Source organism: Babylonia areolata, chromosome 18, assembly GCF_041734735.1.
Source record: "Babylonia areolata isolate BAREFJ2019XMU chromosome 18, ASM4173473v1, whole genome shotgun sequence".
NCBI classification, from domain to species: domain Eukaryota; kingdom Metazoa; phylum Mollusca; class Gastropoda; order Neogastropoda; family Buccinidae; genus Babylonia; species Babylonia areolata.
In genome coordinates this window covers 22,021,837-22,041,836 of record NC_134893.1, presented here as the reverse complement: position 1 = coordinate 22,041,836, position 20,000 = coordinate 22,021,837, and positions in this window count along the sequence as shown.

Here is a 20,000-nt window from a genome sequence, read left to right as displayed (position 1 = left end):
GGAGACGCCACAGACTGTGAAATGGAGAAAAAAATAGAAGTGTAGTAGTTCACTAGAAGGATATATTATGCTCTGTTTAGGATTTATAAGAATTGCTTGGCAATTTTTTTTTATCTACCCATTCCGTAGATGTCTTACATATTCTAATCATTTATACCATCTCTTGCATCTGTCTTGAAGTTTCTGTTTCAAGGAAGCAGCAAAGTCTGCAAAGCCTTCCATCATTACACACTACTGTACTTTGCAGACTAATTCATCAAATCAAATGATCATACCTTTTGTTTTGTTTTGTTTTGTTTTGTTTGTTTGTTTGTTTGTGTGTGTGTGTGTGTTCTGTTGTTACTCATGGATCAAAATTACGTTGACAGATGAATGATATTCTTAAGTTCACACAACTGTCATGTCAGAGGATGACAGACCAAATCAAACAATCAAACGTGAAACCACAAAATGAGTCAAGAAATGGGAAGCCAACAAGCCCTTATAATCTTTTACATATAACAATAATGTTTTCCCTGCAAACTACGGTTTGTTTGTTTTTTGTTTTTTCTTTCGTTTTTCTTCTTCTTTTTTTTCTATACAGTTGCTGAATGTGATGGATGTATGGAATCCTCCGCCGCATATTTCATTATTATCCAAGGGACGGGTGCAGGGCCCTCAATTCACCCAGAACACGTGAGGTTGTGAGAGTGATGTCCCCTGACGTCTATTTATATCCCCCAATGAAAAGAGCCGTAAACTTGGCTGACGCCGCTCGCGACGACTATGCAGCGTGCGCCATAAATCTGCCCAGCTGTGACGTCAGATCGATTGTTTATAACTGCACTGGGTTTGACCCGGAACCTCAGAGCAAAAAAAAAAAAGGTTGAAGGGGTCAGGGAGGTGCATAGTTATGGGGCCATCGTCGTTACTCTGTTCGAAGGGGGTTAATCAATGTGATGAATTCATTTGTTTATTTACGACTGAAATTCCACCACTCAATTTTAGGGAGAGTTGTGGCTGATTCCTTCACTGATGGAAACCATGCAATTTCGTTCAGGTGAAATAAAAACAACAACCGAATTGTGATGTGATGTGATGTGATGTGATGTGTGTGTGTGTGTGTGTGTGTGTGTGTGTGTGTGTGTGTGAGTGGGCAGGGGAATGAGGTAGGGGAATTATAATGGGCGTTTGTGTGCATGCATGGATGTATGTAGAGAGAGGGTGGGGGAGAAACGTATGTGAGTATGTGTGTGCGTTAGAATATTTTTTGGAGATAATGATATTAATGAAATTTGGTACCCTGATTTGTTAAATATGTTTTGTTTTGTTTTTTTGTTTTTTTTTAAATCATACCTTCCTCAAATCAAAATTTCCTTGTGTTGCTCAGTAAATATTTTATTCAAATGGTTGCGAAAATGTCAGTACAACAAACAGTTAATCTGACAATAAATGGTTTCAGTCAGTCAGTGTGTGTGTGTGTGTTTGTTTGTTTGTTTTCTGTTCCCCCACACCACACTAAGCTGGCTGGCTGCCTGGCGTAGGAGAACGTCAAAAGGAGAGCTTCTGAAATAAAAACAAGTGACCAGTAGTGACAGAGGAAAAACGGTGCTGAAATACCATGACGAACTGCTGGCCCCTTGGGCGGGTCGGTACCAGACTACTCCCCGTCTACCACCATCCTCAACATCCAATTTCAATTTGGAGAAGAATTTGCCAGACTGGTGGCAGGGACACAGAGAGAGAGGGAGAGAGAGAGACAGACAGACAGACGGAGAGAGAGAGAGAGACAGACAGACAGACAGACAGACAGAGAGACAGACAGAGATACAGAGAGGGATAGAGAGGGAGAAAGATACAGAGAGATAAAGAGAGACAGACAGAGACCAAGATGAAGAGAGGAGAGACAAGAGAAATTCTTCATTTTCGAGGATAATAGATAAGCACTGGCGCGCTTTTTTTTTTTCATCCAGTCCCCGCCCTGAACCAGGGTCTACACTACACAATACTACATTATATATGTCACTGCATGCACTACACAGTGCTACTTAAAGTCATAGCATGCGAATACAATACTACATAAAGGCATAAGCATGGTAATAATGAGATGCACACACAACACCCCCTCCCCCCCCCCCACACACACACAGAAGAGAAGAGAAGAGACAGACAGACAGACAGACAGACAGAATGAATGAATGAATGAATGAATCTTTATTTTCCAACCGTGAAGACATTAGCACTTTGGACGACTTACACATCTGCAGTTGTTCTAAGAGACACACAAACACATACGCATATAAATGTTGTTATACTTAATACATGTATAATGTACAAGTTACAAGAGAGAGAGAGAGAGAGAGAGTCGGACATTAAGAGAGAAAGGAGAGAGAGAGAGAGAGAGAGAGAGAGTGAGAAAGTGAATGAGTTATGAACAAACTTCAGAACACTGGTTTTATATGAAGATCGGTTTAATTGGAAAAAAAAGGGGGGTAAGAAAGGAAAACCCAACAATCTTGGTGATGGAACACACTGTTGAAGTGAACAACGGTCTATATGATGGAAGGACTAGGTGTGATGAATGGTAATGAAGATGACATTAAAGGATAAAAAAAGAAGAAGAATAAACGATCGGTAAAAGAAACAAAATAAGCGTTACTGCTACTATGTTCTTACTGTTGCTGTTTGGGCAAATGGATATGTTGCAACGAGTAAGTGAACAGATAAATGTATAGATCAAGTTATAAAGAAGATCTGTTACAACAGCTGCTAAATATACAATTTACTGTTTCTACTATTCATCTCACACGGGGGCTTTCTCTCTCTCTCTCTCTCTCTCTCTCTCTCGTGTGTGTGTGTGTGTGTGTGTCTGTGTGTGTCTGTCTCTGTCTCTGTGTCTGCCTCTGTCTCTGTGTCTGTGCCTGTGTCTGTGTCTGTGTCTGTCTCTCCCACTCTGTCTCTCTGTCTCTGTATCTCTCTCTTTCTCTCTGTGTCTGTCTCTGACTCCTCCAGCCTCTCTGATGTGATTCCATGTCGTTTAGGCATCCAATCTTCCCTGGAATCTTTCGCCTGGGGCTCACTGATGCCTGGTACACACAGTCTGTCCCACAGGGCTTCATGTAAAGTTGAGAAGGTCTCGGAGAGATAAAATCTGATTTTCAAAGACTCTCTCTGTCTCTGTCTCTCTCTGTTTCTCAGTCTCTCTGTCTCTCTCTGTCTCCTCTCTCTGCCTGTTTCTCTGTCTCTGTCTCCCTCTCCCTCTCTGTTTTTCAGTCTCTATGTCTGTCTCTCTGTCTGTTTCTCTGTCTCTGTCTTTCGCTGTGCGTACATGCGCGTAAATCTGTCAAAGAATGATCTGTGAGCTGACAAAAAGACAAAAGAGAAGAAAAGAGAAAGCGAGAGACAGATCCTGGCAAATGTACAATATACAGACTGTGTGTTGACGGTAGCGGAAAAGAGTAATTTGAAGTATAAATGCACGCAGATCTAACTCGGACACGAGAGAGAGAGAGGGGGGGGGGGGGAGAGGGAGAGAGAGAGAGAGAGAGAGAGAGAGAGAGAGAGAGGAATACTATGGTGGAAGAGAGCTGGAAATGAGAAAGGGAGAAATGTGGGTGGGTATGTGGAGGTTCATTTTCAGTTTCAGTTTCTCAAGGAGGCGTCACTGCGTTCGGACAAATCCAAATGCGCTACACTACATCTGCTAGGCAGATGACTGACAGCAGCATAACCCAACGCGCTTGTCAGGCCTTGAGTGCATGCTTACATATTTGTGTACTAACAGAGTGGATTTCTTTTTACATGATTTTGCCAAACGCTCTCGTTGCCATGGGTTCTTTTTTTTTTCAGTGGGACAAGTGCATGCTGCACACGGTACATCCGTTGACGAATGACTAGACGCTCAGTTTGGTTTTCCAGTCAAACGTGGGAGAAAGTGAGAGAGCGGGATTCAAACCCACACCCTCACGGACTCTCTGTATTGGCAGGTGAGCGTATTAACCATTCTACCGCCTTCTCCTAATGTGGGGATGTGGAGAGAAAGAGAAACCTCAAATTTTGAGAGAAACGGAAAGAGACAACGCGAAAAAAAACACACACACACACAAACACACACACGCACGCACGCACGCACACACACACACACACACACACACACACACACACACAGGGTGGGAGAGAGAGAGATAGAGAGACAGAGAGAAAGAGACAGACAGACAGACACAAAGACAGAGACAGAGACAGACACAGAGACAAAGAAATCACACAATCTCTTGGCAACACAACATACGATACATCTTTTTCTTTTTTTTTTGTTTCATACTTTTCATACTGCTCTGTCAGCCACATCAAAGCCGACAAGCTGGCTGATAGCGGCGCTTGTAGAGGTGATGGACACAGTACACTACGCGATGGTCTCTGGCACCAAGCCGGCTGGAACTGGATGTTGCCTGACAACCGTGGCATCCATGGGTACTGCTTCCTCTTATCACCTGTCTCTTCTGGCAATAGGTAGTCACTCGTTGAAAGAACTAGGGATGGTTAAAAAAAAAATTCTTTCCTTCGCAATATACTTGCAGTAAAACTTGGGTTATTATTTTCTTCTTCGTTCTTTTACGATATACAAGCAGCATAACTAGGGGCGTTTTTTCTTTCTTTCAAAATATACAAGCAGTATAACTATGGGTGTCCTTTCTTTCTTTCAAAATATGCAAGCAGTATAACTAGGGATTTTTTTTTTCTTTTTTTTCTTTTCTTTTTTTTTTTTTTTTTTTGGGGGGGGGGGGGGTGTTCTTTCCTTCACAATATACACACAGCATAACTAGGGATGTTTTTGTTCTTTCCTTCACAATATACAAGCAGCATAACTAGGGATGTTTTTGTTCTTTCCTTCACAATATACAAGCAGCATAACTAGGGATGTTTTTGTTCTTTCCTTCACAATATACAAGCAGTATAACTAGGGATGTTTTTGTTCTTTCCTTCACAATATACAAGCAGCATAACTAGGGATGTTTTTGTTCTTTCCTTCACAATATACAAGCAGCATAACAAGGTGTTTTTTTTTTCTTCCTTCACATTAAACAAGCAGCATAACTAGGGATGTTTTTGTTCTTTCTTTCCTTCACATTATACAAGCAGCATAACCAGGGGTGTTTTTGTTTCCTTCACAATATACAAGCAGCGTAACTAGGCGTGTTTTTTCCTTTCCTTCACAACATACAAGCAGCATAACAAGGTGTTTTTTGCTTTCCTTCACAATATACAAGCAGCATAACAAGGTGTTTTTTGCTTTCCTTCACAATATACAAGCAGCATAACAAGGTGTTTGTTTCCCTTTACAATATACAAGCAGCATAACAAGGTGTTTTTTGCTTTCCTTTACAATATACAAGCAGCATAACGAGGTGTTTTATTTCCCCTTTACAATATACAAGCACCATAAGAAAGGTTTTTTCTTTCCTTCACAATATACAAGCAGCATAACAAGGTGTGTTTTTTTTCTTCCTTCACATTAAACAAGCAGCATAACTAGGGATGTTTTTGTTCTTTCCTTCACATTAAACAAGCAGCATAACTAGGGATGTTTTTTTTTTTTCTCTCTTTCTTTCACAGTATACATGTAGAAAAACAAGAAGTGCTTTTTCCTTTCATTCACAATATACTAGTAGCATAACAAGGTTGTTTCTTTTTTCTTCCTTCACATTAAACAAGCAGCATAACTAGGGATGTTTTTGTTCTTTCCTTCACATTAAACAAGCAGCATAACTAGGGATGTTTTTGTTCTTTCCTTCACATTATACAAGCAGCATAACTAGAGATGGTTTTTCTCTCTCTTTCTTTCACAATATACATGCAGAAAAACTAGAAGTGCTTTTTCATTTCATTCACAATATATTAGTAGCATAAGAAGGGGTGGTTGTTTTTATTTTCCTTCCCAATATACAAGCATCATAACCAGGCGTGTTTTTTCCTTTCCTCCACAACATACAACAGCATAACCAGGGGTATTTTTGTTTCCTTCACAACATACAAGCAGCGTAACCAGGCGTGTTTTTTCCTTTCCTTCACAACATACAAGCAGCATAACCAGGGGTATTTTTTTGCTTTCCTTCACAACATACAAGCAGCGTAACCAGGCGTGTTTTTTCCTTTCCTTCACAACATACAACAGCTTAACCAGGGGTATTTTTGTTTCCTTCACAATATACAAGCAGCGTAACCAGGTGTTTTTTGCTTTCCTTCACAATATACAAGCAGCATAACAAGGAGTTTTTTTGGTTTTTTTTATTCCTTTACAATATACAAGCACCATAACAACGGTTTTTTTCTTTCCTTTACAATACACAAGCAGCATAACAAGGTGTTGTTGTTTTTTCCCCTTTACAATATACAAGCAGCATAACAAGGGGTGTTTTTCTTCTTTCCTTCACAATATACAAGCAGCATAACCAGGTGTTTTTTTCTTTCTTTCTTTCGCAATATACAAGCAGCATAACAAGGTGTTGTTTTTTTCCCCTTTACAATATACAAGTAGCATAACAAGGGGTGTTTTTCTTCTTTCCTTCACAATATACAAGCAGCATAACCAGGCGTGTTTTTGTTCCTTCCTTCACAAAATACAAGCAGCATAACAAGATGTTCTTTTGCTTTCCTTCGCAATATACAAGAAGCATAACAAGGTGTTCTTTTGCTTTCCTTCGCAGTATACAAGAAGCATAACAAGGTGTTGTTTTTTTCCCATTGACAATATACAAGCAGCATAACAAGGGGTGTTTTTCTTCTTTCCTTCACAATATACAAGTAGTATAACCAGGGGTGTTTTTCTTCTTTCCTTCGCAATATACAAGCAGCATAACAAGGTGTGTTTTTTTCTTTCTTTCTTTTACATTATACAAGCAGCATAACCAGGGGTGTTTTTCTTCTTTCCTTCACAATATACAAGTAGCATAACCAGGGGTGTTTTTCTTGTTTCCTTCACAATATACAAGCAGCATAACCAGGGGTGTTTTTCTTGTTTCCTTCGCAATATACAAGCAGCATAACAAGGTGTGTTTTTTCTTTCCTTCACAACGTACAAGCAGCATAACCAGGCGTGTTTTTGTTCCTTCCTTCACAAAATACAAGCAGCATAACAAGATGTTCTTTTGCTTTCCTTCGCAATATACAAGCAGCATAACAAGGTGTTCTTTTGCTTTCCTTCGCAGTATACAAGAAGCATAACAAGATGTTGTTTTTTCCCATTTACAATATACAAGCGGCATAACCAGAGGTGTTTTTCTTCTTTCCTTCACAATATACAAGCAGCATAACCAGGTGTTTTTTTTTTCTTTCTTTCTTTCAGAATGTACAAGCAGCATAACCAGGGGTGGTTTTTTTTCCTTCACAATATACAAGCAGCATAACTAGGGAAGTTTTTGTGCTTTCCTTCACAATATACAAGCAGCATAACCAGGTGTTTTTTTCTTTCTTTCTTTCACATTATACAAGCAGCATAACCAGGGTTTCTTCTTGCCTTTACAATATACAAGCAGTATAACTAGGGATGTTTTTGCTTTTTCCTTCACAATATACAAGCAGTATAACTAGGGATGTTTTTGTTCTTTCCTTCACAATATACAAGCAGTATAACTAGGGATGTTTTTGTTCTTTCCTTCACAATATACAAGCAGTATAACTAGGGATGTTTTTGTTCTTTCCTTCACAATATACAAGCAGTATAACTAGGGGTGTTTTTGTTCTTTCCTTCACAATATACAAGCAGTATAACTAGGGATGTTTTTGTTCTTTCCTTCACAATATACAAGCAGCATAACCAGGGTTTCTTCTTGCCTTTACAATATACAAGCAGCATAACCAGGGATGTTTTTGCTTTTTCCTTCACAAGAAAGAAGGGGACTGAGGAAACGGGAATTCTTCTGGACATACAATAGATGGCAGACGCAGATAAGTGAAAGAAAAAACAGGGTACACTTTCGCTGAATCATTGTTTTACAGTCCATTCACACATACACACACACACGCACACACACACACACACACACACACACACACACACACACACACGTATATATATATATATATATATATATATATATATATATATATATATATATATATATATATATATATATATACGAGGGTCATTCAATAAATAAGGTGAATTTTTCGGTATAAGGACTTCTAATACAGATAGAAGCTTACTTTTTTTTTATTATTCAACGTAGTCTCCCAGCACTGTCACACACTTTTCCCATCTGTGCACAAGCTTCCGTATTCCCTCAGCGTAAAAATCTTTGGACTGATGTCTCAGCCAGTCGCTCACAACACTTTTGACTTCATCGTCACTTTCAAGCTTAGTGCCTCTCGTGAACGCTTTCAAGGGACCAAACAGGTGAAAGTCTGAAGGGGCAAGGTCTGGGCAGTAAGGGGGATGAGGGAGCAGTTCCCAGCCCAGTTCGTTGATGGTCTGCACCGTTCGGGCTGGAGTAAGCATCTTTGGCACCCACCGGCAGCTGACCTTCGAGTAGCTAAGGTCATCATGGACAATTTTGTGTGCTGTCCCAACATATAAGCTCAAAGTCCTTGCAATGTCATCCACTGTCACCCTTCTGTCAGACTGAATGAGGTCATTGACTGATTCGATCACCTCAGGAGACCTCACTTCTGTAGGCCTTCCAGGCCTGTCTTCATCCTCAACACTGCTCCGTCCTTCTTTAAACAATTTAGCCCACTTGTAGACATTTTTTCGGCTGAAACATGTGGCACCATACACAGTTGACATTCTCCTATGAATTTCAACTGGTTTGCACCCTTCAGCAACCAAAAACTTGATAACTGACCGCTGTTCAATCCTGGAGCATGCTTCGTGGTCGGCCATCTTTGTTAATCGCCAAAACTCTCAAAGTTTTTTTTTTAATCTGCAAAACAAATTAAATCCATGTGAAAAAGAAGTAAAACAAAAAAAAAGAAGAAAAAAAAGTAAGCTTCTATCTGTATTAGAAGTCCTTATACCGAAAAATTCACCTTATTTATTGAATGACCCTCGTGTATATATATATATATATATACACACACACTCAACAACACACACACACACGCATATATATATATATATATATATATATGTATATATTTACATACTTACATACATACACACACACACACACACACACACACACACACACACTTATATGTGAGCACATGCTCGTCGGAAAGACAAGACAAAGAACAGGTTGTAACCACTTTCCAGAAAAAAAACAACACATTGTGCACAAGCATGAATCATGATTTTATTCTCATCAGATGACGGCGGGATGAGTAATTATAATCTCGCTTATCAAGCACCTTTCTTTCCAAAACGTTCTCCTATTTTCTACTGCTGAGAGGGGGTGGATGATGGAGGAGGAAGCAAAAAAGGGGAGATGGAGGGACAGAGAGAGTTGTTTCACCTCCATTCCCCCTCCCCCCCCCTCCCTAACCCCCCACCCTCCCACACCCCTTGCATCCCACACCCGCCCCTCTCCCTTTCCATCGCCCTTACTTATCAACAGACGTTAACAAGGAATCAGTATCGATTCTGTCTCCATTTCTTCCTTAGTTGCGGATTGTATTCCTCCATTTTTTGTGTGTGTGTTTTGTATACGTGCCTGTGTTATTTTTTTATGTTGTTGTTTTTTGTTGTTTGTTTGTTGTTGTTGTTTTACCTTGGAGTGGGAGTTCATAGAGAGAAGAGACAGGCGGTGAGAGAAACAGAGGGAAAGTGTTGAGAGCAGCAGAAGAATGAGATTAAAGAAGAAGAAGAATGAGGAGGAGGAGGAGGAGGAAAATAAGAAGAAGAAGAAGAAGAAGGAGGAGGAGGAGGAAAATAAGAAGAAGAAGGAGGAGGAGGGGGAGGAGGAGGAGGAGGAAAATAAGGAGAAGAAGGGGGAGGAGGAGGAGGAGGAGGAAAATAAGAAGAAGAAGAAGGAGGAGGAAGAGGAGGAAAAGAAGAAGAAGAAGAAGGAGGAGGAGGAGGGGGAGGAGGTGGAGAAGAAGAAGAAGAAGAAGAAGAAGAAGAAGAAGAAGAAGAAGAAGAAGAAGAAGAAGAAGAAGGAGGAGGAGGAGGAGGAGGAGGAAAAGAAGAAGAAGAAGGAGGAGGAAGAGGAGGAAAAGAAGAAGAAGAAGAAGGAAGAGGAGGAGGGGGAGGGGGTGGAGAAGAAGAAGAAGAAGAAGAAGAAGAAGAAGAAGAAGAAGAAGAAGAAGAAGAAGAAGAAGAAGAAGAAGAAGAAGAAGAAGAAGGAGGAGGAGGAGGAGGAGGAGGAAAAGAAGAAGAAGAAGGAGGAGGAGGAGGGGGAGGAGAGAAGAAGAAGAAGAAGAAGAAGAAGAAGAAGAAGAAGAAGAAGAAGAAGAAGAAGAAGGAGGAGGAGGAGGAGGAGGAGGAACAGGAGGAGCAAGAGGAGAAGGAGGAGGAGAGGGAGCAGGAGGGGAGGGGGAGAGGGAGGAGGAGGAGGGGGAGGAGGAAGAGGAGAAAGGTAGAGGAAGAGGAAAAGAGTGATGGCATTCCCAAGTTCACAAAAAGGACCAGTCACTCAATGACACACGTCACCGCGGACTTGGGGATACAAAGAAAAAAAAAAAGAAAAGAAAAAAAAGAAGACATGATGGAGAAGAAAACGTTTATGAAGGCAGTATGTTTCCAGTACTGACATAAAGGTAGATGGTGCTTTCATCACAGACTGACTATAATGATGATGATGATGATGATGGCGACAACGACGATGCTAATGCTGATGCTAATGCTGATGCTGATGATTATTATCATCATAATTGTCATTATATTATTATTATTATTATTATTATTATTATTATTATTATTATTATTATATATTGTAGTAGTAGTAGTAGTAGTAGTACAATGAAATTGATGAATTATTATTATTATTATTATTATTATTATTATTATTATTATATATTGTAGTAGTAGTAGTAGTAGTAGTACAATGAAATTGATGATAATGCCTTTTACAAAGCGCTACATCTTCTTTGTTAGAAATGAAGCCTGCTTAAAGATGATGGTGATGTTGACGATGATGATAAATTATGGATACTTATATAGCGCCTATCCTCGGTCAGAGACAAAGCTCGTAGCGCTTTACAGACATGGAGTTATTTGCACGACAGGCTGCCTCAGTGGGTAGAGCCAACTGACAGCTGCAATTGAGAGCTCATCATTCGTTTCCTGTGTCATTCCATCAGTCAATCACACACACACACACACACACACGAAACATTTTACCTGTTTGACCATTCGTTTGGTTATCTTTACCCCTACCATTTAAGAAACATAACTCCGTTTTCGGGCGTGTTCATGCTGGGTATGTTCTCTTCTTTCCAGGAACCACCGAACTCTGACATGGATTACAGGATCTTTAGCGTGCGTATTTTGATCTTCTGCGTGCGTGTGCACACAAACGGGGTTTCAGGCACTAGCAGGTCTGCACATAATCGTGTTGACCTGGGAGACAGAAAAGGTCTCCACCCTTTAATCCAGCAGGTGCGACGTGGATCAAATCCAAGGAAACTCGGGCGATAATTCAGCGCTCTGACCATTTGACCAAAGAAGAGAGAAATGGGGGGGGGGGGGGGGGGAGATCGCGAGGTAGGGGGCCCGTAGGGCGGGTGGGTGGGTGTGGGGGGGGGAGAAAACGATAGAGGAAAAGAGAAACAGTTAGAGAGAGAGACATTACACAGAAAGACAGGTTCAGGGAGCGTAATCATTTCCATTACAAGCTTTCAACCTCACTCAGATTTTGCCCAGACCTAAAAAAAAAAAAAAAAACAACAAAAAAACAAAAAAAACAACAACAGCAACAACAAAAACAACAACAACAACGACACACACACCCCTGCATGGCACAGATGAGGCCATTTCTCGTTTTTTGTGTGTTTCTTTTCATTTTTTTTTGTGTGTGTTCGCATTTCACGTCCTTTCTACACCACTTAACCCTTTCACCGCCAGTCGATTTAGAGTACAAAATTCCCTTGTGGTATAAACACTGAAAAGACAATGGCTAAGAATAGCTGGGGATTTCCCCCGCGATGTATAGAAAATATGGCCTGTCCTACCACCGAACATTAAGAGCAGTAGGTTCATGGATAACAGACCAATGAATGGTCACCTTTCAGTGACATGGGTCCTCTACCATGCCTGTGCTTAAATGCGAGCTTGGCGGTGAAAGGGTTAATATCAGCGAATGAGGGAGGGAGGGAGGCAGGGAGGGAGTGAGTAAGGGAGCGTCTTAATATAGCTGGGATAGAATGAGGGCGCGTTGCCCTGTCTGTGTAAGCGATAGGGTAGCTCGACCCCAACCACCCACAGCCGATAAATCAGCGTTTGAAGCTGTCGCCCATAGCAGCGGATAACAGAGCAAGCTGGACACGCTTGTGGAATTAAGTGGATATCAAAGAGAAGTGGTCGATGGTTTTGCAGGGCGAGGTTTTTACCCTGTCCCTTGGAGCTTGAGCAGGGAGGGGTGGGGATGGGGGTGGGGGTGGGTGGGGAAGCATTAAATGCTTTTTATTTTTTTTTTTTTTTTTTTTTTTACTATTTGTTTATTTTTGCTCCTACTTTCTCCGACTTTTCTCGCAATCAGTTTGCTAGGATGTGTTTTGTAATGTGTGTGTGTGTGTGTGTGTGTGTGTGTGTGTGTGTGTGTGCGTGTGTGTGTGTGTGTGTGTGTGTGTGTGTGTGTGTGTGTGTGTGTGTGTGTGTGTGTGTGTGTGTGTGTGTGTGTGTGTGTGTGTGTGTAAAAACTGCCAACTACACCGTCACATGGTGGGAAGTGCCTGGGTTTAATGTTGAAAGAAAAAGAAGCTTTTGCTTTTTCTTTCCAAACCATTGATTTTCTTTACATTTATTTCACCATAACTGTCGTGCAGGGTGTACTCCTGAAGACAAATTTCTGTGAAGAATTTAGAATACCAAATATTTGATATTCTGTTCCACAATACGTATACTAATGATACAATCCCCCCCCCTCACTCTCCCTCTCTCTCTGTGCTGAATTTACCTTTTCTAAAGCAGATGTGGCGCGTATGGGTTACTCCGCTCACCTTGATACCCCCTTGAAGTTTCAGTTTCTCAAGGATGGCTGTCACTACGATCGGACAAGTCCATAAAAATATATGCTACATCACATCTCCCAGGCAGATGCCCACGGCCTGGCTCCATGCAGAACGATAGGGTGGCTCACCTCCAAACGGTCCCAGCCGATAAATCAATGTCTGAAGCCGTTGCACCACACAAGCCGCACACGTTTGTTTTTAGGATTAAGCGGGTATCAATGAGAAAGGGTCCATTATTTGTGGTGCAATATTTTGTCCTTTCCCTTTTGCTGGAGAGGTGAAACAAAAATTAGATGTATAGTTTGTTTCCCCCTTAATAATGTCTGTAAGTGACAACCAGAATGTTGAATTGTAAATTATGCTGAGTGAGATTTTGAGCTGTTTGATAAGCTGGTGAGCTTTTTTTTTTTTTTTTTTTTTTTTTTTTTTGATAAGAAGAGAATGCCGAATGTCCTGTTTCAGCATAAGAAGTCCCAGATGAGATGTTCTAAAAATTAGAAGTATAGTGGGGTTTTGTTTTCCTGAAACACTTCCTAAACATCCTAACCAATACACGGAAGCTTCTTTGAGACATTAGAATACAAAATATTCCTTTTTTTTCTGTGGGATTGGGATTAATTCGTGAATAAGACGTACCTCTTTGTGACTCTCCTTTTCTTTGTGTCTCTCGTTGTCTTCATGTCTATATGTCTCTCTCTGTTTATCTGTCTGTTTGTATGTTACTCTCACTCTCTCTTTTTCTCTCTTAGATCAACGGCAGATGTGTAAATCGGCCAAAGTGCTAATGTCTTCACCGTTGGAAAATAAAGATTCATTCATTCATTCATTCATTCTCTCTCTCGTTTTCGTAAAAGTTCTTTGTGGGCAAACAATTTCTGACTATGCTTGTGGCTGTCTTTAGGATCGACAGATATTGTGTGACAAATCTTGTATCGCACAAATACAGCTTAAGATAATGAAAAACAGGACTAGAAAGGAGCAACCAGAGGGGGAAACAGAAAACTGGGATGGCGTAGGAGGGGGCAGAGAAAGGGAGACAGAAACAGACACTTGGATATTCTTAATAATCAACAGAACAAATCGTTTTTATTACAAGCTCTCGCGAACGTCAGAACTATCGCACACTCTTACGCACAGAAGCAAATCACAGACAAACACCATTTCACGCATGTCCCTCGCTTCTGTAATCAGTTCTTTTACGTTGGTTGGACTGTCTGTCGGCGATAAAACAACAGCATACAGCTTACTGCAAAGCGGTAGAGTATGTCGTCTATTCGAAAGGCCCCAGCCGATAAATCAGCGTTTGAAGCTGTCACCCCATGGCAGCGATAGCAAGGAAAGCTGGACACGCATGTGGAATTAAGCGGATATCAAAGAGAAATGGTCGATGCTGAGATGGAAGAAAAATGACAAAAAGACCGCGCATTTTGTTGTTGTTGTTTTGGGGTGTTGTTTTTTTTTTTGTTTTTGTTTTTTTGCCAGTGTTTTCTTGCTTGTCACAACCAACTTGTCAAGTGTTTTGCATGAATGCCAGCTTTGTCGATAAATGGGAATTAAAAAAAAAATCCAGTACTCTTGTCTCTTGAAGGACGGTACTCATCAGACAGTAAAGTATGGAGACAAAAGAAAAAAAAATGTTCGCATTGTAGTGGGGTTTTTTTTGTTTGTTTTGTTTTTGTTTTAGGGCTAATACGTTTTAATGTCAATCGATTTTGAGGAATACATTGTATTAAAGCATGATTCTATAAAGCAAAGAGGTTTAGCCAACAATCTTTCATGGTCAGAGAAATAATTGTTACTAAACCATTTTGTTTGTCTCAAGTGATTTTTGTGGAATGTATTGTGTTGAGTGCTTTTGTGAAACAACAAAGACAAAAAGCACAAATATCTTTAAAGCATGTCCTTTTCATCGTAACCAATTATGAAGTATATTGCTTGAATAGGAATTTTTATACATAATGTGCATTATTTTGTTTTCTGATTCAGTATGAGGAAATGCGCGGATGAGATTTGCATAAAACCGTCAGTTAAATGTTTCAAAGTTTCAAATGTTTTAAACATTTCAATCATACCTTTTTTTCCAAACGATTTGTATAATGCATAAAGGCAGGCTTTTTCAAAAGAAAAAAAAAAAAGAAAAAAAGAAAGAAAGAAGAAGATATATATATATATATATATATATATATATATATATATATATATATATATATATATATATATATATATATATATACATAGAGAGATAGAGAGAGAATACTGAATTTTCAAAAGGTGTTTCATTTGCAAGTGAATTACATACTCCGATGAGAACTTTTATGATAATTGTACACTATTTTAATGTCGAACGACATGCCACAATCTCAGTAGTTTGAGACGCTTTGACTGCCTTTTTGTTGTCACTTAAAACAATATCATTTACCAACGGCCAAAATGCACTTGCAATGTATCTTGATCATCTTTACATTTTTCTTCACGGAATGATTTATTTTCTCGTTTGTACAAAGGAAGAATGGAGCATAGATAGAGAGATAGATACACACACACACACACACACACACACACACACACACACACACACACACACACACACACACACACAATCCTGTCATAATAGATCAGAAACAAGTGGAAATAGTGGACAGTTTTAAATATCTAGGGACTATAGTTGATCACAGTCTCACAGTCAGTGAACATGTTGATGCCACTGCCAAGAAAGCTCACCAGAGACTCTTTTTACTGCGAAAATTAAAGAAGTTTTAATGTTAGTCCACACATACTTGAGCTGGTGTACAGAAGTCTGATAGAAAGTGTCATGGCTTTCAGTATTGTGGCCTGGTTTGGCAATCTGACTGTGAAGTTAAAGACAAAATTAGGACGAGTCGTAAACCTGGCCAGCAAAATCATAACCAAGCCCCAGCAACAACTGAACACCCTATACCAATCCACACTTAGCACAAAAACACTCCATTTTTTTTTTTTAATGATTCCACTCATCCACTTAACTCTGTCTTTCAGAAACTCCCTTCTGGTAGACGATGTAAAATCCCCCTTGCAAAGAATAATGTGTACAAAAAATCATTTGCTGTCGCTGTGATAAATGATTCGCTCAAATAATGTATTTATTCCATTGCCTGTGATCTGTTTATTGTTATGATGACAGTTGTCTTTCTTCCCTATATGTATGCATGCATGCGTGTAAAGAAAGAAGTGAGGGGAGGGGGTGAGGGGAGAAGTGTGTGGGTGCGTGCGTGCGTGCGCGCGCGCGCGCGCGCGCGCGCGTGTGTGTGTGTGTGTGTGTGTGTATGTGTGTGTGTGTGTGTGTGTGTGTGTGTGCGTGTGTGTGTGTGTGTGCTCAGTGTTATTGTTTTGCCGTAGAGGGGCGTGAAAGGGGTTTTACATGCTTTTAGTCTTGGTGGCGGTGTTGACCCTTCGACTGTTTTCATGTTCTTTAAATGTTATAAGTATCTTACTGAATATTTTCCTTTTATATCATTGAATGTTTCACTTTATCTTAATATGTAATTTTTGTTTTCTTACCTAAAAGTTTTCTTTTAACATGACAGTTCATATGTACGCTGTGATCTATGAAGGGTGTGCCAGTTGCTCATTCGTTTTTTCGGTTTTATCTGATGAGCATTTGTCTTTTTAAATGTTATTATCATATTACTGAATATTCTCCTTTTTATAATGATTGAAACGCACACATATGCGCACGCGCGCGCGCGCGCACACATAGCGGCTCAACACGCAGGCACACGCACGCGTGCGCGCGATGCATGCACACGCACGGACAAACACTCTGAATCATAATGTAATAGTATCTTACCCACATGTTTTTCTTTTTACATAATAATTGATGTGTGCATGGTGATAAGTGAAGGATGTGTCAGTAGTTTCTTTGATTTTTGCTGACGGGCATTTTATTTTATTTTAAGTGAGCCTAAAGAAAATTTTCTATTTTTGGTTGAAGCAGATAATAAAGTATTTTGAATTGAATCGAATTGAATTGAATAGACATCTAACAAGGGAGCATAGATAGATAAACAGATGGATAGATACAGAGATACAGAGGTAGTTGTTCAATATCTTTACTTCAAACTGGTGTGAACTCTTTGGACCACTGGGGAGTTGCCTTCAGCAGTGCTGCAAAGGAGAGAAACCTGTCCAAACATCTTGTCTTAAAAAATCAACAACAAACCAACAACAAACCTAGAATATTATTTGAACTCAGGCAAAGACGGCTTCTCAAATCCCCTTTCACCTCCTCGCTTCTTATCGACGCTAAAATCAGTGGAGCTGGGGAACGTTCTCTGGCGTGAAAGTCTGTCTTCCATGTCACACGCACCGTCTACAACATTTGACGAACGGGTCCATGCTTGTTTCAGTCTTCAGACCACGAAGAAACTAAGCTGTAAAGATTGATAACAATCTGGATCTCTCTGTCTCTGTCTCTGCCTCTCTCTGTCTCTCTGTCTCTGTCTCTGTCTCTGTCTCTCTCTCTGTCTCTCTGTCTCTCTGTCTCTCTCTCTCTCTCTCTCTCTCTCTCTCTCTCTCTCCGTCAACTTATCTCACTCTTATTCTTTCTCTCACCCTGAACTCTATGTCCTTTTCTCTCTGTCTGTCTCTTTCTCTCTTTGTCTCTGTCTGTCTGTCTGCCTCTCTCTCTCTCACTCTCTCTATCACTCACACACACACACACACACACACACACACACACACACACACACACACACCGCCACGTTTTTAGCTGATGTACATGACAGTGTTCACGTCAGTCTTTGATAATTTGAATACGATTATGACGATGATAGTAAACATAACCTGTTCCAGGCTGGTTTTTGATCCACACTCCAGCTGAGTGCCAGACATGAGATCGGCTCGTGTCAGTCAAGAAGAACAGCAAAGGCGGACACGTTCACCAAATTAACTTTCCAATCTTGAAAGACTTTCTGCCTGCCAGCTAACGTTTTCTTACCATTCAAACAACATATGTCTTGTGCTCATTCACCAGTTCACCAAGTTTGAATGATACCAAACTGCCAATGATTATAAAGTTGACTTACACTGAGGAGGCTCGATATAACCTGACATTGTCATTTCAAAGTCCCGTTAGTGTATTACCCCAATCAGCTGGTTTCAGTTTTTGAAGCAGGCGTCACTGCATCCGAACAAGTCCATATACGCAACACTGGGGAGATGCCTGACCAACAGCATAACCCAACGCGCTTGTCAGGCCTTGAGTGCATATTTTGTGTACTTATCAGAATGGATTTCTAAGTTTTCCAGAGGACAAAACTCTTGTTACCATGGGTTCTTTGTCAGTGCGTCAAGTGCGTGCTGCACACGGGACCTCGGTTTATCGTCTAACCCCAATGACTACACGCTCCGTTTGACTGCTCAGTCAAACTTGGGGAGAAAGGAACGAGAGGGAGGTTCGAACACGGACCCCCAGGGACACTGTATTGGCAGGTAAGTTTCTGAACCGTTTTTGCCTCCTTGCTCCTTACAGACGACTAACAAAACCCCAGCGTGACCTTGGCTCTTGAGGCGTGACAATATATATGACCGTCATTGAGAATGCATCACACAGAAGCTGAAAATCGACGTTTCATAACTGTACAAACTGACAGAGGAACTGCCCGAAGAATGCAGATGTACGTAGGCCAACGTTGATGTTTTGCATTTGGAACAGGATGGCTAAACATGCACTCACTTCATTACCCACTGGGGGAAAAAAAACAACAACAAAAACAACAAAAAATGTACATAGGCCAGATCAACGGGTTGCCATGTGACCTACCTTTTCCGCCGCTGAGTCGTACCTTCGGGGGCTTTAAAGGTTTTGGTTACCTGCTGGGAAGCTGGCACCAGCTATTTCGGCCAATCAAACGCTTCACAAGTGATCCTTGAGATACCTGTGTTTGTTTGACGTGTGATTGCAGGCAGGTCAGGAGGCCAGTGTGCTTAATGAAGGGCGGTGGAGGGAGGAAAAAGAAAGAAAGAAAAAAAAAAGAAAGAAAGAAACGTGTGTGTGTTTGTGCATTGTCTTTTTTTGTGTGCGTGTGCGTTTGTGTGTATATCAAAACAAAGAAAAAGAAACAGAAATGAAGGGAGAATGGGGGTAGGAGAACAGAAAGAAAGAAAGAAAGAAAGAAAGAAAGAAAGGAGAAGAAAGAAAGAAGGAAAGAAAAAGTAAAATGTTTTTGTATTCGTTCTTTGTGCGTGTGCGTTTGTGTGTGTATATGTGCGCGCACATGTTTCGTAGTGTGTGTGTGTGTGTGTGTGTGTGTGTGTGTGTGTGTGTGTGTGTGTGTGTGTGTGTGTGTGTGTGTGTGTGTATGTGTGTGTGTGTGTGTGTGCGTGCGTGCGTGCGTGCGTGCGTGCGCGCGCGCGCCGTATCCAACAAGCGTGTGCATGTGGGAAAATGCAGTTGCAGCAAAGCGTGATTACACCATGCTGTGACCTTTTACACAGTCAAAAGAGGTCCGATCTGCCATGCATTTTTTTTTCCGATTCCACTTGGCATCTTTCCCAACATGCTGCGTGTGAGGTCTCCATCAGGCACACACATATTTCTCATTACTAAAGTGAAAAGAGGCTAGCTGAGGGCAATGATTCTGCAACATAATGAATGAACACAAACAGAGCGGAAAGAGAGAAATAGGAAAGGTCTGCGCTGATAATAATATGACAGGTCAACGAAAAAAACAAAAAAAACACAAAAAAAACCGAAATGAAATAATTATATTCAGAAGAAATTAACTGGAAAAAAATCTACGAACTAAGTGAACGAAAGCAAAAATATATACAGTTGTTTTCGTTCTTTGTTTTTGTAATGTGATGAATTATGCAATCTTTACACACACACACACACACACACACACACACACACACACACACACACACACACACAAACA